Source organism: Epinephelus fuscoguttatus, linkage group LG9 (genome assembly GCF_011397635.1).
Source record: "Epinephelus fuscoguttatus linkage group LG9, E.fuscoguttatus.final_Chr_v1".
NCBI lineage: Eukaryota > Metazoa > Chordata > Actinopteri > Perciformes > Serranidae > Epinephelus > Epinephelus fuscoguttatus.
The window spans coordinates 34835037-34859438 of NC_064760.1; the positions used below are offsets into that span (position 1 = coordinate 34835037).

The 24402-nt window shown below is 42.9% G+C and overlaps 11 non-coding genes across 11 annotated transcripts; 7 read left to right on the forward strand and 4 right to left on the reverse strand.

The window, feature by feature from the left end:
- The first annotated feature begins 9 nt into the window (after positions 1-9).
- trnam-cau (transfer RNA methionine (anticodon CAU)) lies at positions 10-81 on the forward strand. Its single transcript has one exon. It is a non-coding gene; the product is annotated as a tRNA-Met (tRNA).
- A 902-nt stretch (positions 82-983) lies between these two features.
- On the reverse strand, positions 984-1054 carry trnap-agg (transfer RNA proline (anticodon AGG)). Its single transcript has one exon. It is a non-coding gene; the product is annotated as a tRNA-Pro (tRNA).
- A 159-nt stretch (positions 1055-1213) lies between these two features.
- Positions 1214-1295, forward strand: trnal-uag (transfer RNA leucine (anticodon UAG)). The gene has a single exon. It is a non-coding gene; the product is annotated as a tRNA-Leu (tRNA).
- A 953-nt stretch (positions 1296-2248) lies between these two features.
- On the forward strand, positions 2249-2320 carry trnam-cau (transfer RNA methionine (anticodon CAU)). Its single transcript has one exon. It is a non-coding gene; the product is annotated as a tRNA-Met (tRNA).
- Positions 2321-3223: 903 nt separating this feature from the next.
- trnap-agg (transfer RNA proline (anticodon AGG)) lies at positions 3224-3295 on the reverse strand. The gene has a single exon. It is a non-coding gene; the product is annotated as a tRNA-Pro (tRNA).
- A 159-nt stretch (positions 3296-3454) lies between these two features.
- Positions 3455-3535, forward strand: trnal-uag (transfer RNA leucine (anticodon UAG)). Its single transcript has one exon. It is a non-coding gene; the product is annotated as a tRNA-Leu (tRNA).
- Positions 3536-4482: 947 nt separating this feature from the next.
- Positions 4483-4554, forward strand: trnam-cau (transfer RNA methionine (anticodon CAU)). Its single transcript has one exon. It is a non-coding gene; the product is annotated as a tRNA-Met (tRNA).
- A 904-nt stretch (positions 4555-5458) lies between these two features.
- Positions 5459-5530, reverse strand: trnap-agg (transfer RNA proline (anticodon AGG)). The gene has a single exon. It is a non-coding gene; the product is annotated as a tRNA-Pro (tRNA).
- Positions 5531-7667: 2137 nt separating this feature from the next.
- Positions 7668-7739, reverse strand: trnap-agg (transfer RNA proline (anticodon AGG)). The gene has a single exon. It is a non-coding gene; the product is annotated as a tRNA-Pro (tRNA).
- A 159-nt stretch (positions 7740-7898) lies between these two features.
- trnal-uag (transfer RNA leucine (anticodon UAG)) lies at positions 7899-7980 on the forward strand. Its single transcript has one exon. It is a non-coding gene; the product is annotated as a tRNA-Leu (tRNA).
- A 2106-nt stretch (positions 7981-10086) lies between these two features.
- Positions 10087-10168, forward strand: trnal-uag (transfer RNA leucine (anticodon UAG)). The gene has a single exon. It is a non-coding gene; the product is annotated as a tRNA-Leu (tRNA).
- The last annotated feature ends 14234 nt before the right edge of the window (positions 10169-24402 follow it).

Genomic DNA, 24402 nt, shown 5'->3' on the forward strand with positions numbered 1-24402 from the left:
GGCATGTTGAGCAGAGTGGCGCAGCGGAAGCGTGCTGGGCCCATAACCCAGAGGTCGATGGATCGAAACCATCCTCTGCTAATCCCAAATTGCTTGGATGACAAGTGTGACTTTCTCCTCTACATCCATGTTTTCACTGAGAGAGTTGAACCTGGTCATTTTTGCTACGTAATGCTAATGGCTTCATTGTAAAGTGCACAGTTCTTCCAATGCACTCTTTCTCACTCATCAAACAGTAACCACTGCCCCACTCTTGGGGTGTTTCTCCAAGTCGAAGGACGATCCTTGAATGACTGAATTTCAAGGATGCTACGTCATCAAATACAAGGACTGTTCCAATGTTAAGGATCCTTCCAAATCTACCGAGGACTGAGTCCTTCTTTTAGAGAAACGTCAAGGACGCATGTGTATAAAACACCCACAATTGTTTGCGCACAACTTGCTGGAAGTGAGGGCAGAGATGGGGCGCTAAGTGTCCACCCCCTACCCCCTCTTCCATTCACATGATAATGACATAATAATTGCTCTCATTCTTTTGGTTTCAATTGGTGTATTTTTCGGAGAAATCGTGTCGACAACCATCACAGAAAACATTTCAGAATATCCTGCAGGTCAAAGCACCACTCTAGAAATACTGCTTACATTTATTCAAAAAGTACAACAACATTAGAGAGCCCAGAATTACCATGGTACCCTGAAACCCCCTGAGTCTGCTGAGGGAAATGATGTACATCTGGGGGCACTTGTTAGCCTGTTCCAATGCTAGGAAGGACTCCTGCATTGACTCTGTAGGATCCTTCCTTGGTAGGGCAGTCCTTGACCTTGACTTTAACCTCCTTGGTAGGACAGTCCTTGACCTTGACTTTGACCTCCTTGGGCTTTTCCAGTATTTGAACTCTCACATGATCACGGTTTTTACTCCTGCACCCTGAGGTTCTTCTCCTGCACAGTTCCTCAGAAAGTAAACATTCGCTCTTGCTTTTGGGCTCGTCCGGGATTTGAACCCGGGACCTCTCGCACCCTAAGCGAGAATCATACCCTAGACCAACGAGCCAAGCGCAAGAGGTGTCATTCTGTGCCATCCTGGCAAAAGCCTTCTACGCTCTGCAAGAAACATGAAATGTTCAATGTTCAACATAGGGCATGTGTCACACATGAGTGTGGCTGAGCGGAGGAAAGAAAAAGGTCCAGACAGGAGAAGGAGGCTATTGCAGGTAGTGTGGCCGAGTGGTCTAAGGCGCTGGATTTAGGCTCCAGTCTCTCAGGAGGCGTGGGTTCAAATCCCACCACTGCCATCTGGCAATGTAGGACATCAGGTCATGGTGAAGTGATTCATGTGGTAACCTGATGTTGTCCTCAATTGCATGCACCTCTTATTGGTGTACTTAAGGGTAATAGACTTGTGTGAAGCAAAAGACAAGTGGATGTTTGGCTGGCTCCGTGCTGACTCTACCGATTCCATCCATATTCGCATTGCCATGGTTTACGATGACAAAGCAGTCATTGCCACACAAGTATCTTTAGTGACATAAGCATTCATTGTGGAGTGGAAAATATCGCCAAGGTCAATATCTGATTCTTCTCACTTTGAAAACACTTGTCATTCAAGCAATGTCAAATGTTGACCTTTGCTCTTAAGTCTGATTGGTTGAAGGTATTTACATGGCAGCACTGCTTGCTGTTGAAGGAGCAATAATCATTGACAGTTGAGTACCTTGACTAGAGTTTGTGAAGCGCCACTGAGCAGAGCGGAGCGATACTGAAAAAAAATGAGGTAGAGGGGCCAAGTGGGAGGATGCTTCTATCCTTTCCACCCACACTCAATTTGCCATGTCATCAAATGACTGAGGTTTCATTGCCACAGGTGTCTCATGTGGACACGTACCAAGATTACTGGATGGAGTTGGGAAAATCACGAGAAAAAGCATCACCGCAAGGTCCACCAAATGCTTAACATTTCAGCCTGTACGCTGGCTAATCTTGGTTGTACGGGTTCCCAAAGATTCACACAAAATTGAACCTAGCGGCGAGGCTCATAAACCAGATGTCGGTCCATGGAAACCACCCTCTGCTAGCTGTGTAAACTTTGGATCAAGAGGATGTCTCTTTACTTTCCTTCCGTGCTGTCATTGCCCTGATGTCAGATGACTAAGCATCCGTTGCTGCCGAAATCTTGGTTCCCTCAAGATCCCAAAGGTGCCCACAATATTGGGCCACAGAGTTTTAAACTGCTGACCTTGGCATGTTGAGCAGAGTGGCGCAGCGGAAGCGTGCTGGGCCCATAACCCAGAGGTCGATGGATCGAAACCATCCTCTGCTAATCCCAAATTGCTTGGATGACAAGTGTGACTTTCTCCTCTACATCCATGTTTTCACTGAGAGAGTTGAACCTGGTCATTTTTTGCTACGTAATGCTAATGGCTTCATTGTAAAGTGCACAGTTCTTCCAATGCACTCTTTCTCACTCATCAAACAGTAACCACTGCCCCACTCTTGGGGTGTTTCTCCAAGTCGAAGGACGATCCTTGAATGACTGAATTTCAAGGATGCTACGTCATCAAATACCACGGAAGGACTGTTCCAATGTTAAGGATCCTTCCAAATCTACCGAGGACTGAGTCCTTCTTTTAGAGAAACGTCAAGGACGCATGTGTATAAAACACCCACAATTGTTTGCGCACAACTTGCTGGAAGTGAGGGCAGAGATGGGGCGCTAAGTGTCCACCCCCTACCCCCTCTTCCATTCACATGATAATGACATAATAATTGCTCTCATTCTTTTGGTTTCAATTGGTGTATTTTTCGGAGAAATCGTGTCAACAACCATCACAGAAAACATTTCAGAATATCCTGCAGGTCAAAGCACCACTCTAGAAATACTGCTTACATTTATTCAAAAAGTACAACAACATTAGAGAGCCCAGAATTACCATGGTACCCTGAAACCCCCTGAGTCTGCTGAGGGAAATGATGTACATCTCACTTGTTAGCCTGTTCCAATGCTAGGAAGGACTCCTGCATTGACTCTGTAGGATCCTTCCTTGGTAGGGCAGTCCTTGACCTTGACTTTGACCTCCTTGGTAGGACAGTCCTTGACCTTGACTTTGATCTCCTTGGGCTTTTCCAGTATTTGAACTCTCACATGATCACGGTTTTTACTCCTGCACCCTGAGGTTCTTCTCCTGCACAGTTCCTCAGAAAGTAAACATTCGCTCTTGCTTTTGGGCTCGTCCGGGATTTGAACCCGGGACCTCTCGCACCCTAAGCGAGAATCATACCCCTAGACCAACGAGCCAAGCGCAAGAGGTGTCATTCTGTGCCATCCTGGCAAAAGCCTTCTACGCTCTGCAAGAAACATGAAATGTTCAATGTTCAACATAGGGCATGTGTCACACATGAGTGTGGCTGAGCGGAGGAAAGAAAAAGGTCCAGACAGGAGAAGGAGGCTATTGCAGGTAGTGTGGCCGAGTGGTCTAAGGCGCTGGATTTAGGCTCCAGTCTCTCAGAGGCGTGGGTTCAAATCCCACCACTGCCATCTGGCAATGTAGGACATCAGGTCATGGTGAAGTGATTCATGTGGTAACCTGATGTTGTCCTCAATTGCATGCACCTCTTATTGGTGTACTTAAGGGTAATAGACTTGTGTGAAGCAAAAGACAAGTGGATGTTTGGCTGGCTCCGTGCTGACTCTACCGATTCCATCCATATTCGCATTGCCATGGTTTACGATGACAAAGCAGTCATTGCCACACAAGTATCTTTAGTGACATAAGCATTCATTGTGGAGTGGAAAATATCGCCAAGGTCAATATCTGATTCTTCTCACTTTGAAAACACTTGTCATTCAAGCAATGTCAAATGTTGACCTTTGCTCTTAAGTCTGATTGGTTGAAGGTATTTACATGGCAGCACTGCTTGCTGTTGAAGGAGCAATAATCATTGACAGTTGAGTACCTTGACTAGAGTTTGTGAAGCGCCACTGAGCAGAGCAGGAGCGATACTGAAAAAAAATGAGGTAGAGGGGCCAAGTGGGAGGATGCTTCTATCCTTTCCACCCACACTCAATTTGCCATGTCATCAAATGACTGAGGTTTCATTGCCACAGGTGTCTCATGTGGACACGTACCAAGATTACTGGATGGAGTTGGGAAAATCACGAGAAAAGCATCACCGCAAGGTCCACCAAATGCTTAACATTTCAGCCTGTACGCTGGCTAATCTTGGTTGGCACGGGTTCCCAAAGATTCACACAAAATTGAACCTAGCGAGGCTCATAAACCAGATGTCGGTCCATGGAAACCACCCTCTGCTAGCTGTGTAAACTTTGGATCAAGAGGATGTCTCTTTACTTTCCTTCCGTGCTGTCATTGCCCTGATGTCAGATGACTAAGCATCCGTTGCCGAAATCTTGGTTCCTCAAGATCCCAAAGGTGCCCACAATATTGGGCCACAGAGTTTTAAACTGCTGACCTTGGCATGTTGAGCAGAGTGGCGCAGCGGAAGCGTGCTGGGCCCATAACCCAGAGGTCGATGGATCGAAACCATCCTCTGCTAATCCCAAATTGCTTGGATGACAAGTGTGACTTTCTCCTCTACATCCATGTTTTCACTGAGAGAGTTGAACCTGGTCATTTTTGCTACGTAATGCTAATGGCTTCATTGTAAAGTGCACAGTTCTTCCAATGCACTCTTTCTCACTCATCAAACAGTAACAACTGCCCCACTCTGGGGGTGTTTCTCCAAGTCGAAGGACGATCCTTGAATGACTGAATTTCAAGGATGCTACGTCATCAAATACCGCCGAAGGACTGTTCCAATGTTAAGGATCCTTCCAAATCTACCGAGGACTGAGTCCTTCTTTTAGAGAAACGTCAAGGACGCATGTGTATAAAACACCCACAATTGTTTGCGCACAACTTGCTGGAAGTGAGGGCAGAGATGGGGCGCTAAGTGTCCACCCCTACCCCTCTTCCATTCACATGATAATGACATAATAATTGCTCTCATTCTTTTGGTTTCAATTGGTGTATTTTTGGAGAAATGGTGTCGACAACCATCACAGAAAACATTTCAGAATATCCTGCAGGTCAAAGCACCACTCTAGAAATACTGCTTACATTTATTCAAAAAGTACAACAACATTAGAGAGCCCAGAATTACCATGGTACCCTGAAACCCCCTGAGTCTGCTGAGGGAAATGATGTACATCTGGGGGCACTTGTTAGCCTGTTCCAATGCTAGGAAGGACTCCTGCATTGACTCTGTAGGATCCTTCCTTGGTAGGGCAGTCCTTGACCTTGACTTTAACCTCCTTGGTAGGACAGTCCTTGACCTTGACTTTGACCTCCTTGGGCTTTTCCAGTATTTGAACTCTCACATGTTCACGGTTTTTACTCCTGCACCCTGAGGTTCTTCTCCTGCACAGTTCCTCAGAAAGTAAACATTCGCTCTTGCTTTTGGGCTCGTCCGGGATTTGAACCCGGGACCTCTCGCACCCTAAGCGAGAATCATACCCCTAGACCAACGAGCCAAGCGCAAGAGGTGTCATTCTGTGCCATCCTGGCAAAAGCCTTCTACGCTCTGCAAGAAACATGAAATGTTCAATGTTCAACATAGGGCATGTGTCACACATGAGTGTGGCTGAGCGGGGTCCAGACACGAGAATGAGGCTATTGCAGGGAGTGTGGTCTAAGGCGCTGGATTTAGGCTCCAGTCTCTCAGGAGGCGTGGGTTCAAATCCCACCACTGCCATCTGGCAATGTAGGATATCAGGTCATGGTGAAGTGATTCATGTGGTAACCTGATGTTGTCCTCAATTGCATGCACCTCTTATTGGTGTACTTAAGGGTAATAGACTTGTGTGAAGCAAAGACAAGTGGATGTTTGGCTGGCTCCGTGCTGACTCTACCGATTCCATCCATATTCGCATTGCCATGGTTTACGATGACAAAGCAGTCATTGCCACACAAGTATCTTTAGTGACATAAGCATTCATTGTGGAGTGGAAAATATCGCCAAGGTCAATATCTGATTCTTCTCACTTTGAAAACACTTGTCATTCAAGCAATGTCAAATGTTGACCTTTGCTCTTAAGTCTGATTGGTTGAAGGTATTTACATGGCAGCACTGCTTGCTGTTGAAGGAGCAATAATCATTGACAGTTGAGTACCTTGACTAGAGTTTGTGAAGCGCCACTGAGCAGAGCGGGAGCGATACTGAAAAAAAATGAGGTAGAGGGGCCAAGTGGGAGGATGCTTCTATCCTTTCCACCCACACTCAATTTGCCATGTCATCAAATGACTGAGGTTTCATTGCCACAGGTGTCTCATGTGGACACGTACCAAGATTACTGGATGGAGTTGGGAAAATCACGAGAAAAAGCATCACCGCAAGGTCCACCAAATGCTTAACATTTCAGCCTGTACGCTGGCTAATCTTGGTTGGCACGGGTTCCCAAAGATTCACACAAAATTGAACCTAGCGGGCGAGGCTTATAAACCCGCTGTCGGTCCATGGCAAACACCCTCTGCGAGCTGGGTAAACTTTGGATCAAGAGGATGTCTCTTTACTTTCCTTCCGTGCTGTCATTGCCCTGATGTCAGATGACTAAGCATCCGTTGCTGCGAAATCTTGGTTCCCTCAAGATCCCAAAGGTGCCCACAATATTGGGCCACAGAGTTTTAAACTGCTGACCTTGGCATGTTGAGCAGAGTGGCGCAGCGAAGCGTGCTGGGCCCATAACCCAGAGGTCGATGGATCAAACCATCCTCTGCTAATCCCAAATTGCTTGGATGACAAGTGTGACTTTCTCCTCTACATCCATGTTTTCACTGAGAGAGTTGAACCTGGTCATTTTTTGCTACGTAATGCTAATGGCTTCATTGTAAAGTGCACAGTTCTTCCAATGCACTCTTTCTCACTCATCAAACAGTAACCACTGCCCCACTCTTGGGGTGTTTCTCCAAGTCGAAGGACGATCCTTGAATGACTGAATTTCAAGGATGCTACGTCATCAAATACCAAGGACTGTTCCAATGTTAAGGATCCTTCCAAATCTACCGAGGACTGAGTCCTTCTTTTAGAGAAACGTCAAGGACGCATGTGTATAAAACACCCACAATTGTTTGCGCACAACTTGCTGGAAGTGAGGGCAGAGATGGGGCGCTAAGTGTCCACCCCCTACCCCCTCTTCCATTCACATGATAATGACATAATAATTGCTCTCATTCTTTTGGGTTCAATTGTTGAATTTTTTGGAGAAATCGTGTCGACAACCATCACAGAAAACATTTCAGAATATCCTGCAGGTCAAAGCACCACTCTAGAAATACTGCTTACATTTATTGAAAAAGTACAACAACATTAGAGAGCCCAGAATTACCATGGTACCCTGAAACCCCCTGAGTCTGCTGAGGGAAACACTTGTTAGCCTGTTCCAATGCTAGGAAGGACTCCTGCATTGACTCTGTAGGATCCTTCCTTGGTAGGGCAGTCCTTGACCTTGACTTTGACCTCCTTGGTAGGACAGTCCTTGACCTTGACTTTGACCTCCTTGGGCTTGGGCTTCTCCAGTATTTGAACTCTCACATGATCACGGTTTTACTCCTGCACCCTGAGGTTCTTCTCCTGCACAGTTCCTCAGAAAGTAAACATTCGCTCTTGCTTTTGGGCTCGTCCGGGATTTGAACCCGGGACCTCTCGCACCCTAAGCGAGAATCATACCCCTAGACCAACGAGCCAAGCGCAAGAGGTGTCATTCTGTGCCATCCTGGCAAAAGCCTTCTACGCTCTGCAAGAAACATGAAATGTTCAATGTTCAACATAGGGCATGTGTCACACATGAGTGTGGCTGAGCGGAGGACAGAAAAAGATCCAGACAGGAGAAGGAGGCTATTGCAGGTAGTGTGGCCGAGTGGTCTAAGGCGCTGGATTTAGGCTCCAGTCTCTCAGGAGGCGTGGGTTCAAATCCCACCACTGCCATCTGGCAATGTAGGACATCAGGTCATGGTGAAGTGATTCATGTGGTAACCTGATGTTGTCCTCAATTGCATGCACCTCTTATTGGTGTACTTAAGGGTAATAGACTTGTGTGAAGCAAAAGACAAGTGAATGTTTGGATGGCTCCATGCTGAATTCAATCCATATTCACATTGCCATGGTTTACGATGACAAAGCAGTCATTGCCACACAAGTATCTTTAGTGACATAAGCATTCATTGTGGAGTGGAAAATATCGCCAAGGTCAATATCTGATTCTTCTCACTTTGAAAACACTTGTCATTCAAGCAATGTCAAATGTTGACCTTTGCTCTTAAGTCTGACTGGTTGAAGGTATTTACATGGCAGCACTGCTTGCTGTTGAAGGAGCAATAATCATTGACAGTTGAGTACCTTGACTAGAGTTTGTGTGCGCCACTGAGCAGAGCGGGAGCGATACTGAAAAAATGAGGTAGAGGGCCAAGTGGGAGGATGCTTCTATCCTTTCCACCCACACTCAATTTGCCATGTCATCAACTGACTGAGGTGTCAGTGCCACAGGTGTCTCATGTGGACACGTACCAAGATTACTGGATGGAGTTGGGAAAATCACGAGAAAAAGCATCACCGCAAGGTCCACCAAATGCTTAACATTTCAGCCTGTTTGGTGGCTAATCTTGGTTGTACGGGTTCCCAAAGATTCACACAAAATTGAACCTAGCGGGCGAGGCTCATAAACCAGATGTCGGTCCATGGAAACCACCCTCTGCTAGCTGTGTAAACTTTGGATCAAGAGGATGTCTCTTTACTTTCCTTCCGTGCTGTCATTGCCCTGATGTCAGATGACTAAGCATCCGTTGCTGCGAAATCTTGGTTCCCTCAAGATCCCAAAGGTGCCCACAATATTGGGCCACAGAGTTTTAAACTGCTGACCTTGGCATGTTGAGCAGAGTGGCGCAGCGAGCGTGCTGGGCCCATAACCCAGAGGTCGATGGATCGAAACCATCCTCTGCTAATCCCAAATTGCTTGGATGACAAGTGTGACTTTCTCCTCTACATCCATGTTTTCACTGAGAGAGTTGAACCTGGTCATTTTTGCTACGTAATGCTAATGGCTTCATTGTAAAGTGCACAGTTCTTCCAATGCACTCTTTCTCACTCATCAAACAGTAACCACTGCCCCACTCTTGGGTGTTTCTCCAAGTCGAAGGGCGATCCTTGAATGACTGAATTTCAAGGATGCTACGTCATCAAATACCGCCGAAGGACTGTTCCAATGTTAAGGATCCTTCCAAATCTACCGAGGACTGAGTCCTTCTTTTAGAGAAAGCGTCAAGGGCGCATGTGTATAAAACACCCACAATTGTTTGCGCACAACTTGCTGGAAGTGAGGGCAGAGATGGGCGCTAAGTGTCCACCCCTACCCCTCTTCCATTCACATGATAATGACATAATAATTGCTCTCATTCTTTTGGTTTCAATTGGTGTATTTTTGGAGAAATCGTGTCACAACCATCACAGAAAACATTTCAGAATATCCTGCAGGTCAAAGCACCACTCTAGAAATACTGCTTACATTTATTGAAAAGTACAACAACATTAGAGAGCCCAGAATTACCATGGTACCCTGAAACCCCTGAGTCTGCTGAGGGAAATGATGTACATCTGGGGGCACTTGTTAGCCTGTTCCAATGCTAGGAAGGACTCCTGCATTGACTCTGTAGGATCCTTCCTTGGTAGGGCAGTCCTTGACCTTGACTTTGACCTCCTTGGGCTTGGGCTTTTCCAGTATTTGAACTCTCACATGATCACGGTTTTTACTCCTGCACCCTGAGGTTCTTCTCCTGCACAGTTCCTCAGAAAGTAAACATTCGCTCTTGCTTTTGGGCTCGTCCGGGATTTGAACTCGGGACCTCTCGCACCCTAAGCGAGAATCATACCCTAGACCAACGAGCCAAGCGCAAGAGGTGTCATTCTGTGCCATCCTGGCAAAGCCTTCTACGCTCTGCAAGAAACATGAAATGTTCAATGTTCAACATAGGGCATGTGTCACATGAGTGTGGCTGAGCGGAGGAAGAAAAGGTCAGACAGGAAAAGGAGGCTATTGCAGGTAGTGTGGCCGAGTGGTCTAAGGCGCTGGATTTAGGCTCCAGTCTCTCAGGAGGCGTGGGTTCAAATCCCACCACTGCCATCTGGCAATGTAGGATATCAGGTCATGGTGAAGTGATTCATGTGGTAACCTGATGTTGTCCTCAATTGCATGCACCTCTTATTGGTGTACTTAAGGGTAATAGACTTGTGTGAAGCAAAAGACAAGTGGATGTTTGGCTGGCTCCGTGCTGACTCTACCGATTCCATCCATATTCGCATTGCCATGGTTTACGATGACAAAGCAGTCATTGCCACACAAGTATCTTTAGTGACATAAGCATTCATTGTGGAGTGGAAAATATCGCCAAGGTCAATATCTGATTCTTCTCACTTTGAAAACACTTGTCATTCAAGCAATGTCAAATGTTGACCTTTGCTCTTAAGTTTAATTTATTGTCCCTTATCATTTTCATCTGGGCTTATCTATGATTTAAACAGTTTACCTTTCTCATGCTTGATAGCTAAATCCAACAGGGAAATCACTGTTCATTCTTACGTCTAATTGGTTGAAGGTATTTAGATGGCAGCTCTGGTTGCATTTGAAGGAGCAATAATTATTGAGAGTTGCATACCTTGACTACAGTTTAGCATGACTAAGTAGACTTGGAGCAACTGTGGTAAATGAGGGAGTGTGGCTGAGTGGTCTAAAGCGTGGACAACTGTATGACAACAACATTCCAGGCTTTTTGATATTTCCTCTAAGGACATTACCACACAGAGTAAAAAGGCAAAATGATAGTGTGAAACAGCAGAGGCATTTTAGCAGTGCTTTAGCAGTACTGCCATCGGCATCAAGCTAGCAAACAATGTTGCATCTTCATAATGGAGGACATAAAGTAAGAAAATTCAAAAATAGTGGCTTTTACTTCCCACAGCTGCAGAGAGTACCAGCTCAATTTGGAACAGATTACAGTATAAACAGGCCGTCATTTATTCTTTTCTCTGTATTTTATATTACTTTTTATCCACTCCTGTTTGCCTTGATAAAGTTAATGCATCGTGCCGTCCTTTCACACTCAGCACTTCTTGTATCCATATAAAATAAAAGCCCCTTTTAACTTTGGCTGAGAAAATCCCTTAATTTCTGAAAATGCCTTTTATTGTGAAACATTTGCAGGAACCTGTTGTAGAGGATTCAGTGAATGTCATAGTTTGCTTGCAGTACTTCAGATGTCGCTCCTGCCATCTGGTGGCACTTTTGACATTATTACAACAACATTGCGGCTGGGTCATGAACAGACACAGTGGCTGAGCCAACAGTAGTAGTAATAAAAATAGGACTACAATAACCTGATGACATCACACATGTCGTGAACATGCTGGAATAATATTTTGGTCTCTCAGCATTAGCATAGCTAAGGTTATTAGACTTGGTGAACTCGTGTGAAGCAGCCACTGTTGCCCAAATGACAAGTGGATGTTTGAATGGCTCCAACTGACTCTACCAATTCCTTCCATACTCTCATTACAGCATTTTTAGCAACCATTCCCACAATGTGTCTATGCATGGCAAAAAGACTGAATGCTTCTACGAAGCAAAATGCACCTAGGACATCATACAGAGATGTGAAAGTCCACTGACCACGTGGTGATATTTGATGAGCTGGAATGAGAATGTATTGACGCTGTACATGTCTTCCTGGACTGCAGCAGCAGTGCAGCAGGTGTTCAAAATGTGCGACTTTAACCAAAGCATCATCTGTCAATGTAAGAGACACCAGGATACATCTGCAGGTGACTGAACAGTCAAGTTATACTAATTCCAGCCAGCCACTCCAAGTTAATGTGTGCTCACACAACCACATACACACACACATTCTGGACGCAAGGATCACACACGAGCATCCTCAAGGCATAAAGTTGCCATATAAATAAATCCATGCAATTAAAACAGAAGCAGTCACCGTATCATGTTACGTCCAATTAAGCGGCTCATAAACAACCACTATAAAAGAAGAAAAGACTCGTTAATGCGTGGTATTATAGTGGGTCTTAACGCTGTTGACACTGTATAGGTCTAATATACACACTCCAGGCTACATACACACACGAACACACACACACTGAGGCTCAAGTGCACTGCAAACTGATACTACTCACATGGTCTCTCTCTCATATTCCCTCACCCATCCTCCTTCAGTGTGTGTGTGTGTGTGTGTGTGTGTGTGTGTGTGTGTGTGTGTCACTCTCTTGCTCTCTGATCTTTGTAGCATATTTATTGATGCCACTGACCCCGGCTTGGCGAGACATCTCGACATCTCATAGCACGTGACACATAAACACACTCCCACACACCCCTTCACTCACAGTGGTGTGTAACTGGAGCTCAGTCACCTTTGCTTCAGAGGAGGAATTATATAAAGACATTGTGTGGTGTAAAATTATACTGTTGTCACGCTTCAATTAATACAATGACAGTTTGGGAAATTGGCTTGGGTCCTATTTTGACTGTTGTGGCACAAAGCTTTTTGAAGTTATTATTACTTGCACTTCGCTTATATCACATAGAAAGCTTTGACTGATGTTTGTGCTGCTGTTAAAGCCGTTAATAACAGCTTTTAGGCCACCCTGAGACACTAAAGTGCAACATACATCAGTGACAGATAGATAGATAGATAGATAGATAGATATACTTTAGACTTGTATTATTGGATTTTTGGAGCCAGAAGTGGCTTGGCAAGAAGATGGAGGTAACCCTTACCAGCTGCTAGCTGGGTAAGCACAGCTCATTTACAACTGTGGCTAACTTTGATACTGCTAATGCTTATTTTACTAGCAAAAGACAGAATTTACAAAACAAAACATCTGACTCCTCAGAGAGCCATAGCTCTGTGGCTGTCGTTGCGACTTGCCAACACAGGGCTCCCACTGTCACTCAAAGCAACCACACCCTTAAGTGACCTATGGCTAAGCCCCGCCCTCAAACGGGATGAGCCAATCACAGTGCGTATAGCCATTCCCATACACTCGGACATTCTCTGCCTGGACGTTCATTGAAATGCATCACAGAAAGTCAAAGGTCAAAGGTCAAAGGCCAAATTTATTTATATAGCACATTTAAAACAACCGAGGTTTGCCAAAGTGCTGTACAATCTAGAAAGCACTAAAGTATTAAAATACAACTATAGAAATAGAGCACACAAGAGTAACAATAGAAAACAAAATAAAGTGCACAATAGGCACAAAATTCAATAAAAACAGTCCATACATCGGCAATGTTTGGCTCAACATGCATCAAAAGCTAACGAGAAAAGATGGGTCTTCAGCAACGACTTAAATATAGAGTCTGGGCGGATCTAATATACAGTGGTAAGCTGTTCCACAATTTTGGGGCAGCCAGCGTGAAGGCTCGGTCGTCTTTAGTTTTGAGCCTAGATATCGGGACATCTAGAAGCAACTCATTTGATGACCTCAGAGCTCTAGCTGGTGTGTGAACATGGATGAGTTCAACTAAGTACTGAGGGGCCAGACCATTCAATATCTTAAAGACAAACATCAAAATCTTAAAATCAATCCTGCAGCGGACAGGAAGCCAATGCAAAGAGGCCAGAACCGGTGTGATATGGTCACGTTTTTTCGTGCTGGTCAAAAGGCGAGCAGCAGCATTTTGCACTAGCTGCAGACGCCGCAAAGAACGTTTATCTAAGCCCACATACAGAGAGTTGCAGTAATCAAGCCTAGATGTAATGAAGGCATGGATAACTCTCTCCAAGTCTTTGGGTGAAAGATAGGGCTTTACTTTGGCGAGCAGGCGAAGCTGAAAGAAAGCACCTTTGACCACAGAACCAATTTACCTATCAAACTTAAAAGCACTATCAAAAGTGACACCAAGGCTTTTAATAAAAGAACAGTTTTTGGAAGCCAAGGGGCCCAGAGCACCAACAGAGTCATTTACACATTCCGGATATCCAAATACAATAACCTCAGTCTTATTATCATTTAGATTCAGGAAATTTAGGCCCATCCAAGTTTTTATGTCATTAAGACAAGCTGCAAACAGAGGCTGCAGAGAGTCCTTACATTTTAATTTTAAAGGAAGGTACACTTGGACATCATCTGCAAAGCAATGAAGAGAAACATTATGCTTACGGAGAATGGAACCTAGGGGAAGCATATATAAAGAAAACAATAAAGGGCCCAAAATGGAGCCTTGGGGGACCCCACAGGTAAGAGGGGCCACATTTGAGGAGAATTCACCCAGATGGACAGAGAAACTCCTGTCGGTTAGGTACGACTGTAGCAACTTGAGGGCAGCACCTTTAATGCCTACACAGTGATCTAGGCGTGATAAGAGGGTCCTATGATCAACAGTATCAAAGGCAGCCGTCAAATCTAAGGTCACCAGGATAGCGGCACATCCTGAGTCCACAGTTAAGACAAGATCATTAAACACTCTTAAAAGAGCAGTTTCAGTACTGTGACCAGACCTAAAACCAGATTGAAACTTCTCATAGATATCATTTTGTACGAAAAATAATTGCAACTGTACAGCAATTACTTTCTCTAACACTTTGGACAGGAAGGGTAATTTGGAGATGGGCCTGAAGTTGGAGAGAACAGAGAGGTCCAGGCTAGGCTTTTTAATGAGTGACTGCACTATAGCATGTTTAAAAGGGGCAGGAAAACACCCTGAACTAAAACAGTTATGAATCAGAACAAGAATAAAAGATCCAACTGAATCAATAACCTCTTTAAAAAGGTGTGAGGGAATACTGTCTGAGAGGCAGTTTGTGGGTCGCATCCCATGAACTATATCTGATAGAGAGGACAGTGATATAGGCTCAAACTGGTCAAAAACAGCTGGGCACATGGGAGGGTCAGAGGGATCAGGCTCAGCAAGACAAGGTACAGAATGAAGAGCAGAGATTTTCTCGACAAAAAAGCTGAGGAAATCATTACAGAGAGCAGGAGTTGGAACAATGGGAGCAGTATCATGTGGGTTAACAAGAGAATCTAAAACATTAAACAGAACCTTTGGTGTATCAATGTTGTCCCAACGGAGACATGCAACTTGTCCTTCTTCCACCTTCTCTCAGCACGCCTACAAGAGCGTCTGAGAGCACATATAGAGTCATTTATCCATGGTTCAGAAATTGCCTTAGTTTGATGCGTAAGGGAGCGATGGCGTCCAAAATGCTAGTGCATGTGGAGTTAAAAAGAGCAACAAGCTCTTCAGCACTAAGGGCACCATATCCCTCCACAGTAGAATGCATATAACCATTAAAAGCTATAGAAAATTGCAGCGTAGTGCTGGAATTTGTAGCACGAAAACAGCGTGCAGATGGACGAGCAGCGACAACAGAGCAGGGGACAGTAGCAGAAAATATAACAGGAAAGTGATCAGAAATACAAGCACTATTACAGATTTCACTGACACAGACAGACAAACCATGAGACAGCACTAGGTCAAGTGTATGCCCCTTATCATGCGTCGGGCCAGAGACCCACTGTGTGAGATTAAAGGAGTCGATCAGTGACAAGAAGTCTTTGACCAGAGAACTGGTTTCGCAGCACACATGGAACGTTCAGGTCACCGGAAGTTAAGAAGTGATCAAAATCCACCATAATTCCAGACAGAAAGTTTTCAAAATCCTGAATAAAATTCTTATTATATTTGGGTGGACGATACACCACCGCAAACAGCAAGGGAGGAGAGGAATTCAGTTTAAAAAGCTGCAGCTCAAAGCTGGAATAAGTGACAGATGGTATCTGCTGACAGTGAAAGCTGGATTTGAAAACACAGGCTAGCCCTCCACCCTTGCCGGTGGTCCGAGGGGAGCTGAGAAATGTACAGTCAGGAGGGAGAAGTTCTGAAAACGGTGTGGACTCACCAGTATGCAGCCAGGTTTCCGTCACGAACATAAAATCCAACTTACGGGAGGTGAAAAAGTCATTCAGCAAGAAGGTCTTGTTAGCTAGGGATCTAGCATTGATCAAGGCCATCAAGGCCAGGTAACGCTAGGAGTCATGCTGGTCAAGGCACGTCTTAGTGGGCGAAGGTATGTGTGGACAACACCAGTCAGTTTTATGAGCTTTTTCTGAGATTTGAGGTTTAAAAATAGTCAAACGGTGTGCATGGGGAACATGCAACTACGACGCAAGGTATCCTGAGAGGCTGGGCGACGGGGTGTATTTTTTACCCTTTCCTAAACCACATCTCAACCGAGAAAAGTGTCTCCTTTGGATAAAGTTGTGCGGTAACGTTAGACCACAACATCAACTCAACGTGAATAAGATTGACAAGGATGTCTACATATGTTTTAAGGTAAGTCAACATTGTGTTTGAGGCAACATATTGTCACTTTGCTGGAAAGAAATAGAAAGTTATCTTTAACATCTCTAGCTAAAGTTAGCTTAATGTTAGCCTAACGTTAGCTCTTAGCTGCGTTGTTCATCCTTTTGTTATAGTTTGTTATAGTTTTTGTACTTTAGTGATCGTACATCATTGTTAGCTGTTGTCCAAAGGGCTCTAGTTAAGCTAACGTTAACTTCTGGAGAGACACTCTTGGTAAAGATGGTAAAAAGGCTGTTTTTTTCTCATATTCTGAGCCAAAAACCTGAACTTCAGTGGAGCAATGCTGATCCTCTATCTTGTTGTCTTTGATGTTGATGGCAACTAGATGCGGTTTATCACGCTTACACTGGGACCTGTAAATTTTGGCTTTTAATTTAAGCTTTTCATCAAGCTTCTCAACAATAAAATGATGAATATATCCCTCCAATGTGTAGTTTAGGCCCTTTTGGTTACTTCTCAATGACATCTGATCATTATGTCTCCAAAAATCATCAACTGCCTCCTGCGAAATGCCATGTACTGTGACACCTGCCATAGCGCCGGGTCACTGAATGTTGATAGTTTGTCCGAGTGAGTGTGTGTGTGGGGGGGGGGGGGTCAATTATGCATAGCTTTCAGCCTTAAAAAACATTTAAATGGGCAAGTTATATTAAAATTCATCCCCAGTGCAGTTGGCATGAATGAGGAAATTAGCTAGAGAGAGCAAAACTGTTTTATGTACCACGCTATAAACATGTTGATTTCTGCTGTAGAATTGGGCATATTTCCATTGGATTGACTCGCTCTTGGAACTGCAGTCTTGAGTTCACTTTTCAGCCCTGGAGGTTGCCACTCAAACAAAACTGAAATATAAACCAGATTTTTGTCAATGTGCTCGCCTTATCTCCTTCGCCTTCTTCTTTCTGTCTTTTAATCAAATCTTTTTTTCCCTTCCTTTCTCCCCTTTTGTCTGTCTGTCATTCTAATGAGGCAATCTAAACCAAAGGCCCGTCTCACACTATAGACTATGAGTAAAGTTTAAATTACAGAATTAAAGATTAACAAGGGAACACTTGTTTGAATTATTTACAGGCCGAGCTTGCACCTATACTATATTTGTGATTGTGTGTGTGTGTGTGTGTGTGTGTGTGTGTATGTGTGTGCGGCAGGTCAGGCTCAGCTATACATGTGGAAAGCAGCTCATAATGAATGTGTGTTGAATGTTTGCTCTTACATGGATCAGTTGGTAATCATACTAGTGCCCATACATCACAACCAGGTAGTTATAATTATGCTTTAGCAACCACTCATTCCAAAAAGAAAAATACATACATAAATTGCAAATGAAATCTAGTTAGCAACAAATCATCAGCAATCACTGATGTTTTAATTATTATGATGTTAAAAGTTCAAAGGGTAGCGTTTCAAAATATTTGAGTAAAATATGAAATTAGCTTTGTTCTTTTCAAATTAACTTTTACCAGTTTACCCCCAGGACTGGATTTTACTATCAGGCAAAATAAGTCTAAAATATTTATTGTATGTATTTATTGTACTGTTGTATCAAATGAGGTCAGACTTTTAAGCTTAAGTACTAGCTGTGGTAATAATTTAGCATTATTAATACTTAAACGGTCTCTCATTAACAAGCTCAGGCCAGAAGGAAGCAAGCTGCGCACATATTTACTCATTTCATAGAGAATTTTAAAGGAATAGTTGAATATTTTGTGAAATTTGCTTTCTTTCTGAGAGTGAGATGATTATATTGACACCAGTGTCATGGTTTACATGGCTGATACAGAGCTGAACACATGAATGCGGTGCCCATGTCTCACGGTCTCGCAGAAGCGCACACACGTGAGCGTGGTGTACAGAGAGGCAGTTAGAGCTGCAGGCTACAATGAGGCTAAAAACAGTTCAAATGATGTTTTTCCAAACAACTTTTTATGTCGGGGCTTCAGGACACTTGGATTACTACAGACGAGCAGTATGGAGATATTTTGTGGTTTCAATTATGTGTTTTTGGACGTTTGAATCTGGGGCACCATAAGCCTCCATTAGGTGGAGTTGTGTTGCTACCTCCTCTCCCCTTGGATCTCCGCCAGTGTTGTGAGGACTCTAAAACTTCACCTGAGCCTCCCTCTGCATACGGGTGAGAAGATAATGGCTGAATTTTCATTTTTGGGTGCACTATCCCTTTAAGGCTGATTTTTTGTTGTGGTATTACTGAATTTGGCCACAAGATTCCCATTTTCCCTCATGTGAGTTTTAGTTTCTCCATGACATGACAGAAATGTTACATAACTTGCTACACCATATATGTTCCTGGTGGGTTTTCTTTTTCACCTGTTTTCACAGATAAAAGATGGAACTTAAACATAATCCTTATGGGGAAAAAATCTATCTTTTTCACAAATAAAAAAAAGAAACTTTCAATAGGTTGTGGCTTTGGCTCAGGAGATAGAGCGACTGTTCGTTTATCGGAAAGTTGGCAGTTTGAAGCTCACGTTGAACTGTGTGTCAAAGCATTCTTGGGTAAGATACTGAAGCCCAGATCGTTCTGTTTGAGTATGAATGTTACGTGAATGTTAAAACTACAGTTATAGGTGTGAATGGTAGCCTCAGTTGTTATCTATCTATCTATTATCTGTAACAGATATTGGAGATTAGTTTTATTCAAGTCCCTGCTGTTAAGGGTTTGTTTACCAGTAACATTTTTTAATATGGCAGAACATAGCCTTAATTTTTAATCATGAAACAGCAACCATAAGACAACATATACATATACATATATATATATATATATATATATATATATATATATATATATATGTGTATATACATATACATATGTATATATATATATATATATATATATATATACATATACATATATATATATATATATATATATACACATATACATATACATATACATATATATATATATATATATATATATATGTATGTATGTATCTTATTTTAATGCAACTGAAATTATTCAGCAATTACTTGATTAGTTCATCAATATAATTGTCCTCTCAGAGCTTCTAAAAAGTAAAGATGTGTTGATTTTCTTTGTCTTTCTTTGTCTAATGTCATAGTTACCTGCATATAATTTGGGGTTTTGAACTGTTCAACAAAACAAATAAGTTAGAGAGGTCAGCTTTGGCTTTAGAACATTGTGACACGTATTTTTTAAATTATTTTCTGGCGTTTTATTGTCCAAACAATTAATTTATAAATTAATATTTTCCAAATAGTTGCAGCCCTAGTCATAAACAAGGCTACATTATAAAGCAGGCAAGGGAACCTCAGTGGACCCAAAGGCCCTATATTCAAAAAATGCCTCTTTATTTAGGTCCTGGTGTCAAAATTTACCCTGAATTTCCTTACCACATAATCTGGCCATGTGCATTAACATATATTCAAAGAAAAATAAATGACATGACAGATTCAGGCAGGAGTTTAAATTAGAGATCTTTTTACCCCAAACTTCATCCTCAACTTCAGCAAACAAAACTGTTTTTCTTGAAAGCATCGTCCATAGTCACACTTCCTTTTGTATTTCATGTTAATAACCTTACAAGGGCCGGTTGTGTCTCTGTTTCCATGCGTGCACACAGGTTTTGTTGCATCTTTGCATGGCAGCTTGTGCATGTTTGTGTGGGTGTGTGGCTTCTTTTGAAATGCCAGAGGTCAACAGAGCCACTCAGCCTCATTTTCTAATTAATAAGTTATGCAGAGAAGTCAACAACCAAACTGACATTGTAGTTCGCAGTGAAACTCATCAAATGGAGACAATTTGCATGAAGGCTAGCCGTTTAAAAATGCATAAGAATTAAAAATGTAACACAGTAATAAGCAGACAGAATGAATGCCCTTGCATAAAGTAACACAAGGACATGGCTAATAAAGTGTAATCATAATCTGCTCACAGTCCACAGACTCAAAACTGGAATACTACAAAAAAAAAAAAAAAAAAAGAGAGAGAGATTTGAAAATTTCTGAATTGGCAACTCATTCTGGTAGTATTAAAATACATTACTTTGAATATCTTATATAAAATATATATATAATGAATATATCTTATTCAATGATTTATAATGAAAAAATAAATAGAAAAATGAGGATATTGAGCTTTTTTTCAATTATGAAACATTTAATTTTATTTTCATTTAACAGTGATGATGTTTTTAAATATGTAAAATTGTAGATGTTACCTGCAACTTTTTTATTAATTCAATTATTATATTGTTTTTTAACAAAAAAGAACCTAATTTATGTGTAAAACCATTCCCATATGAAACAGTGGAATAAAAAGTTTGACACGGTAAATAAGTGAAGAAATAAATCCACTTAGCATGCGAATAAACATGGCATGACAGAAAATATTTACATGTACTAGTAGAGATTTCAATATTGGTCTTTGACAGATAATTAAAACTCATAATAATTGAAGTGCATTGTGGGTTTATTTGTAACAGTAGTTACTGTAAACAGTATATTTTTGGAGTTATTTATAATGAAGTCAACATACATTGTTAATGAATATTGTGGAAAGATAATTTTTTTGCAGGAGTAATTTCACATTCTTTTTTTAGACTTTCATAAATAATCTATTTTTATACACTAATTGTTCCTTTATCATTACTCGTTCTTGAACTATTATTTATATATTTTCATGTGCACTTTAAGTTGCTATTTTATGTCCCTTTAGCCTTAAGTGAGAGTAAGGGTTAATAGTTCCTACCTGACATTGTTTTGCAGGGGACAGGTGTTAGTGTAAGAGACTCAGGTTAACATGTGCCACAGCTGAGTTAAAGGACAACTTCGGTATTTTTCAACCTGGGCTCTATTTCTCCATGTGTATGTGTGTGTATGATTCATGGGTACCACTCGTTCTAAAATTGGTTCAGTATTGAGGCGCGAAACGAGCTAAAACAGTAATGGGGGCAAATGCGTCCCGTATAAAAGTGCTTTATTTTGCCACTGACCAGTTCAGATCGCCAGTGCTATCTCTGTAGATAGCATATTGTAGCGCCCCTGGGGCAGTGGTGAGTGAATGAGTGGAGTCAGCTGTCAGTCAGTGTTGGAGCAGAGAGGTCCCCGCTTGGTACTGTAAGTGAGTATGTGTGTGAAGTGTGTGTTACGCTAGAAGAGTCAGAGGATGGAGTCTTTTACGTGCTACCCCCTGGAGTGTTACTGGAGTTTTTGGAGTACTCAAATAAACGGGCCTTTTTCCCGAATGCAAGAACAGGGTGTCGCGCAACACCCCGTACAGCTTTCACAGACTGCCTTTGTCGGACGGCGAGATGCTGAAGTTGTGGCTAGTTGTGCTACAAATGGATGCTAACACTTCTCTCCAGACACTGCGCCTTGCAGACCATCGGGTCTGCAGTGCTCACTTCTCCCAAGAGGACTACTGCCAGCCGAAGAAGAGAAGACATCCAACTCAAACACCTCTTCCTCAACAAAACGGCTGTCCCACGAGTAGAGAGAGCTACAGACACAGTGGAGCAAAGCTCGTGCCATCACACAGCCCAGAGGTAAGGGAAAGGCTAAGTTAGTATGCTATTTACAGAGATAGCACTGGCGATCTGAACCGGTCAGTGGCGAAAAAACACACGCTTCATACACACATACTCACTTACAGTACCAAGTGGGGACGCCCTCCCCCTCTCTGCTCCAACACTGACTGACAGCTGACTCCACTCATTCACACTCACCACTGCCCCAGGGCCGCTACAATATGCTATCTACAGAGATAGCACTGACAATCTGAACCGGTCAGTGGCGAAAAAAAGCACTTTTATACGGGACGCATTTGCCCCCATTACTGTTTTACCTTGTGGCTCAATACTGAACCAATTTTAGAACGAGTGGTACCCATGAATCATGCGCACACAGACACATGGGGAAATAGAGCCCAGGTTGAAAAATAACGAAGTTGTCCTTTAAGAGGGAAGCTGGATGTATGCTGTCTTGCCATATTGTAGTGTGAATTAAAGAAGATAAAAAAAAGGAGATTGTAGCCTGCTTATTACCCATAAGCCAGAATGACTGGAGAATGCTACTGAACAATAAAGTGTGGGTTATTATCCACCTTTTTTTTTTTTTAGGTATTCTGCATTTTCTTTGTGTTTGCACTTATGTGAATTCAAATAAACACAAGAAGTTTGTGCTCTAAAAAAATAAAATAAATAAATAAATAAATAAAAAGGGATCAGCACTCAGTGAATAACCTCCTAAGCCCTACGACAAGCTATTATGGCAAGACTTAACTATACAGACCAGTGAGCAGTGATAACTAACATGTCTTTGGGGTCATCGGGTGGGAACCTCCTTTCACCGGTGTTTCGTCTAGTTGGTCCCACGACACCTCCAGGAGGCTAGACAGTGATCTCTGGCGTCCCAGAGACACTCCCCTAATGCCAGGTCTCACTGCTCCCCACACTAACCGAACAACCTCCTTTACCTTACCTATACTACCACAGAGGAGGTAGACCCAGGGAAGGAAGCCTTGTTAGGCTATCACACTCCCCCGCCGGGTTAGGCTGTACAGTCTACCTCCCCAAGACGAGCCCTCACAACAATGACACCTCCAGGAGGCTAGACAGTGATCTCAGCCCAAACAGCACTGCCACCTTCAACCAAACCCAGGCTCCGTTTATGCGAGCTCCAGGCAGAAGCAATGCTGATACTACCTTTACTAGCACATTCACCATACTCTATTTCACACGCTACATAGCATAACTACAATGTAAGCTAAAGTTAAAGGAGATAAATGAACTCACAGGATCAGCAAACACACTCACTTTGCAGCATGGTCTCAAACAAAATGGATTCAGATAGGCCACTCCCACACTTAAATAACCTTCCTCTTCCTGGATTTCCTCCTTACTTACGCATGGCTTTCTCAGCCCAAACAGCACTGCCATCTTCAACCAAACCCAGGCTCCATACATGTGAGCTCCAGGCAGAAGCAATGCTGATACTAGCTTTCCTGTCACATTCACCACACTCTATTTCACACACTACATACCATAACTACAATATAAGCTAAAGTTAAAGGAGCTAACTGGACTTACAGGATCAGCAAACACACTCACCTTGCCGCATGGCCTCAAACAAAATGGATTCCAATAGGCCACTCCCACACTTAAATACTTCCTCTTCCTGGATTTCTCCTGACAGGAAGTGGATCTCTCCACCTGATCTCAAGGAGTTATGTGCCCTGCTTAGTAGTTCCCCTGCTGGCCCCCAGCTGACATTATTTCTTCTGTAATAGATAAACTGGCTGCATTTAATTGCTTCATCTGATATTTCCTCACTGTCTTCCTCAAACTCTGTCCCGCACTGAAGTTCCCAGGAGTGAGACAGTTGATCTTGCTATGAATCCCCTACACCCCACTTCCACTGGACAAATCCTAGTCTTCCATCCTCGCTGTTCAGCTTCTGCTCCTAAGTCTGCATATCTAAGCTTTTTTCTTTCATATGCTTCTTCCACTGAGTCTTCCCAAGGAACTGTCAGCTCAATGAAATAAACTATCTGTTGACTCACTGACCACAACACTAAGTCAGGCCTCTGCCTGGTACAGACTATTTCCTGAGGAACAACAAGCTTTCCCCCTAAATCTACTTGCATTTCCCAATCACAAGCACCTTCTAGGCGGCCACACCCTTGCCTCCTCACTAACTTATCCCTTCTGTATTTCTCTCCCTCACGGACAAACTGAATTACTATGCTCCTATCCTTAACACCTTCTGAATTCACCTGTCTTCGTTTCCCTTCGATGCCTGCAGCTAAACATTTCAACACCTGATTATGTCGCCATGTATATCGACCTTGTGACAAGCTAACTTTGCAGCCTGACAAAATATGCTTTAAAGTTGCGGTACGTGAACACAATGGGCATGACGGGTCCTCATTTGCCCACAGTTTTAGGTTCTGGGGGGTTGGTAAGACATCGTATGTAGCCCCTATCAGGAATCTAATA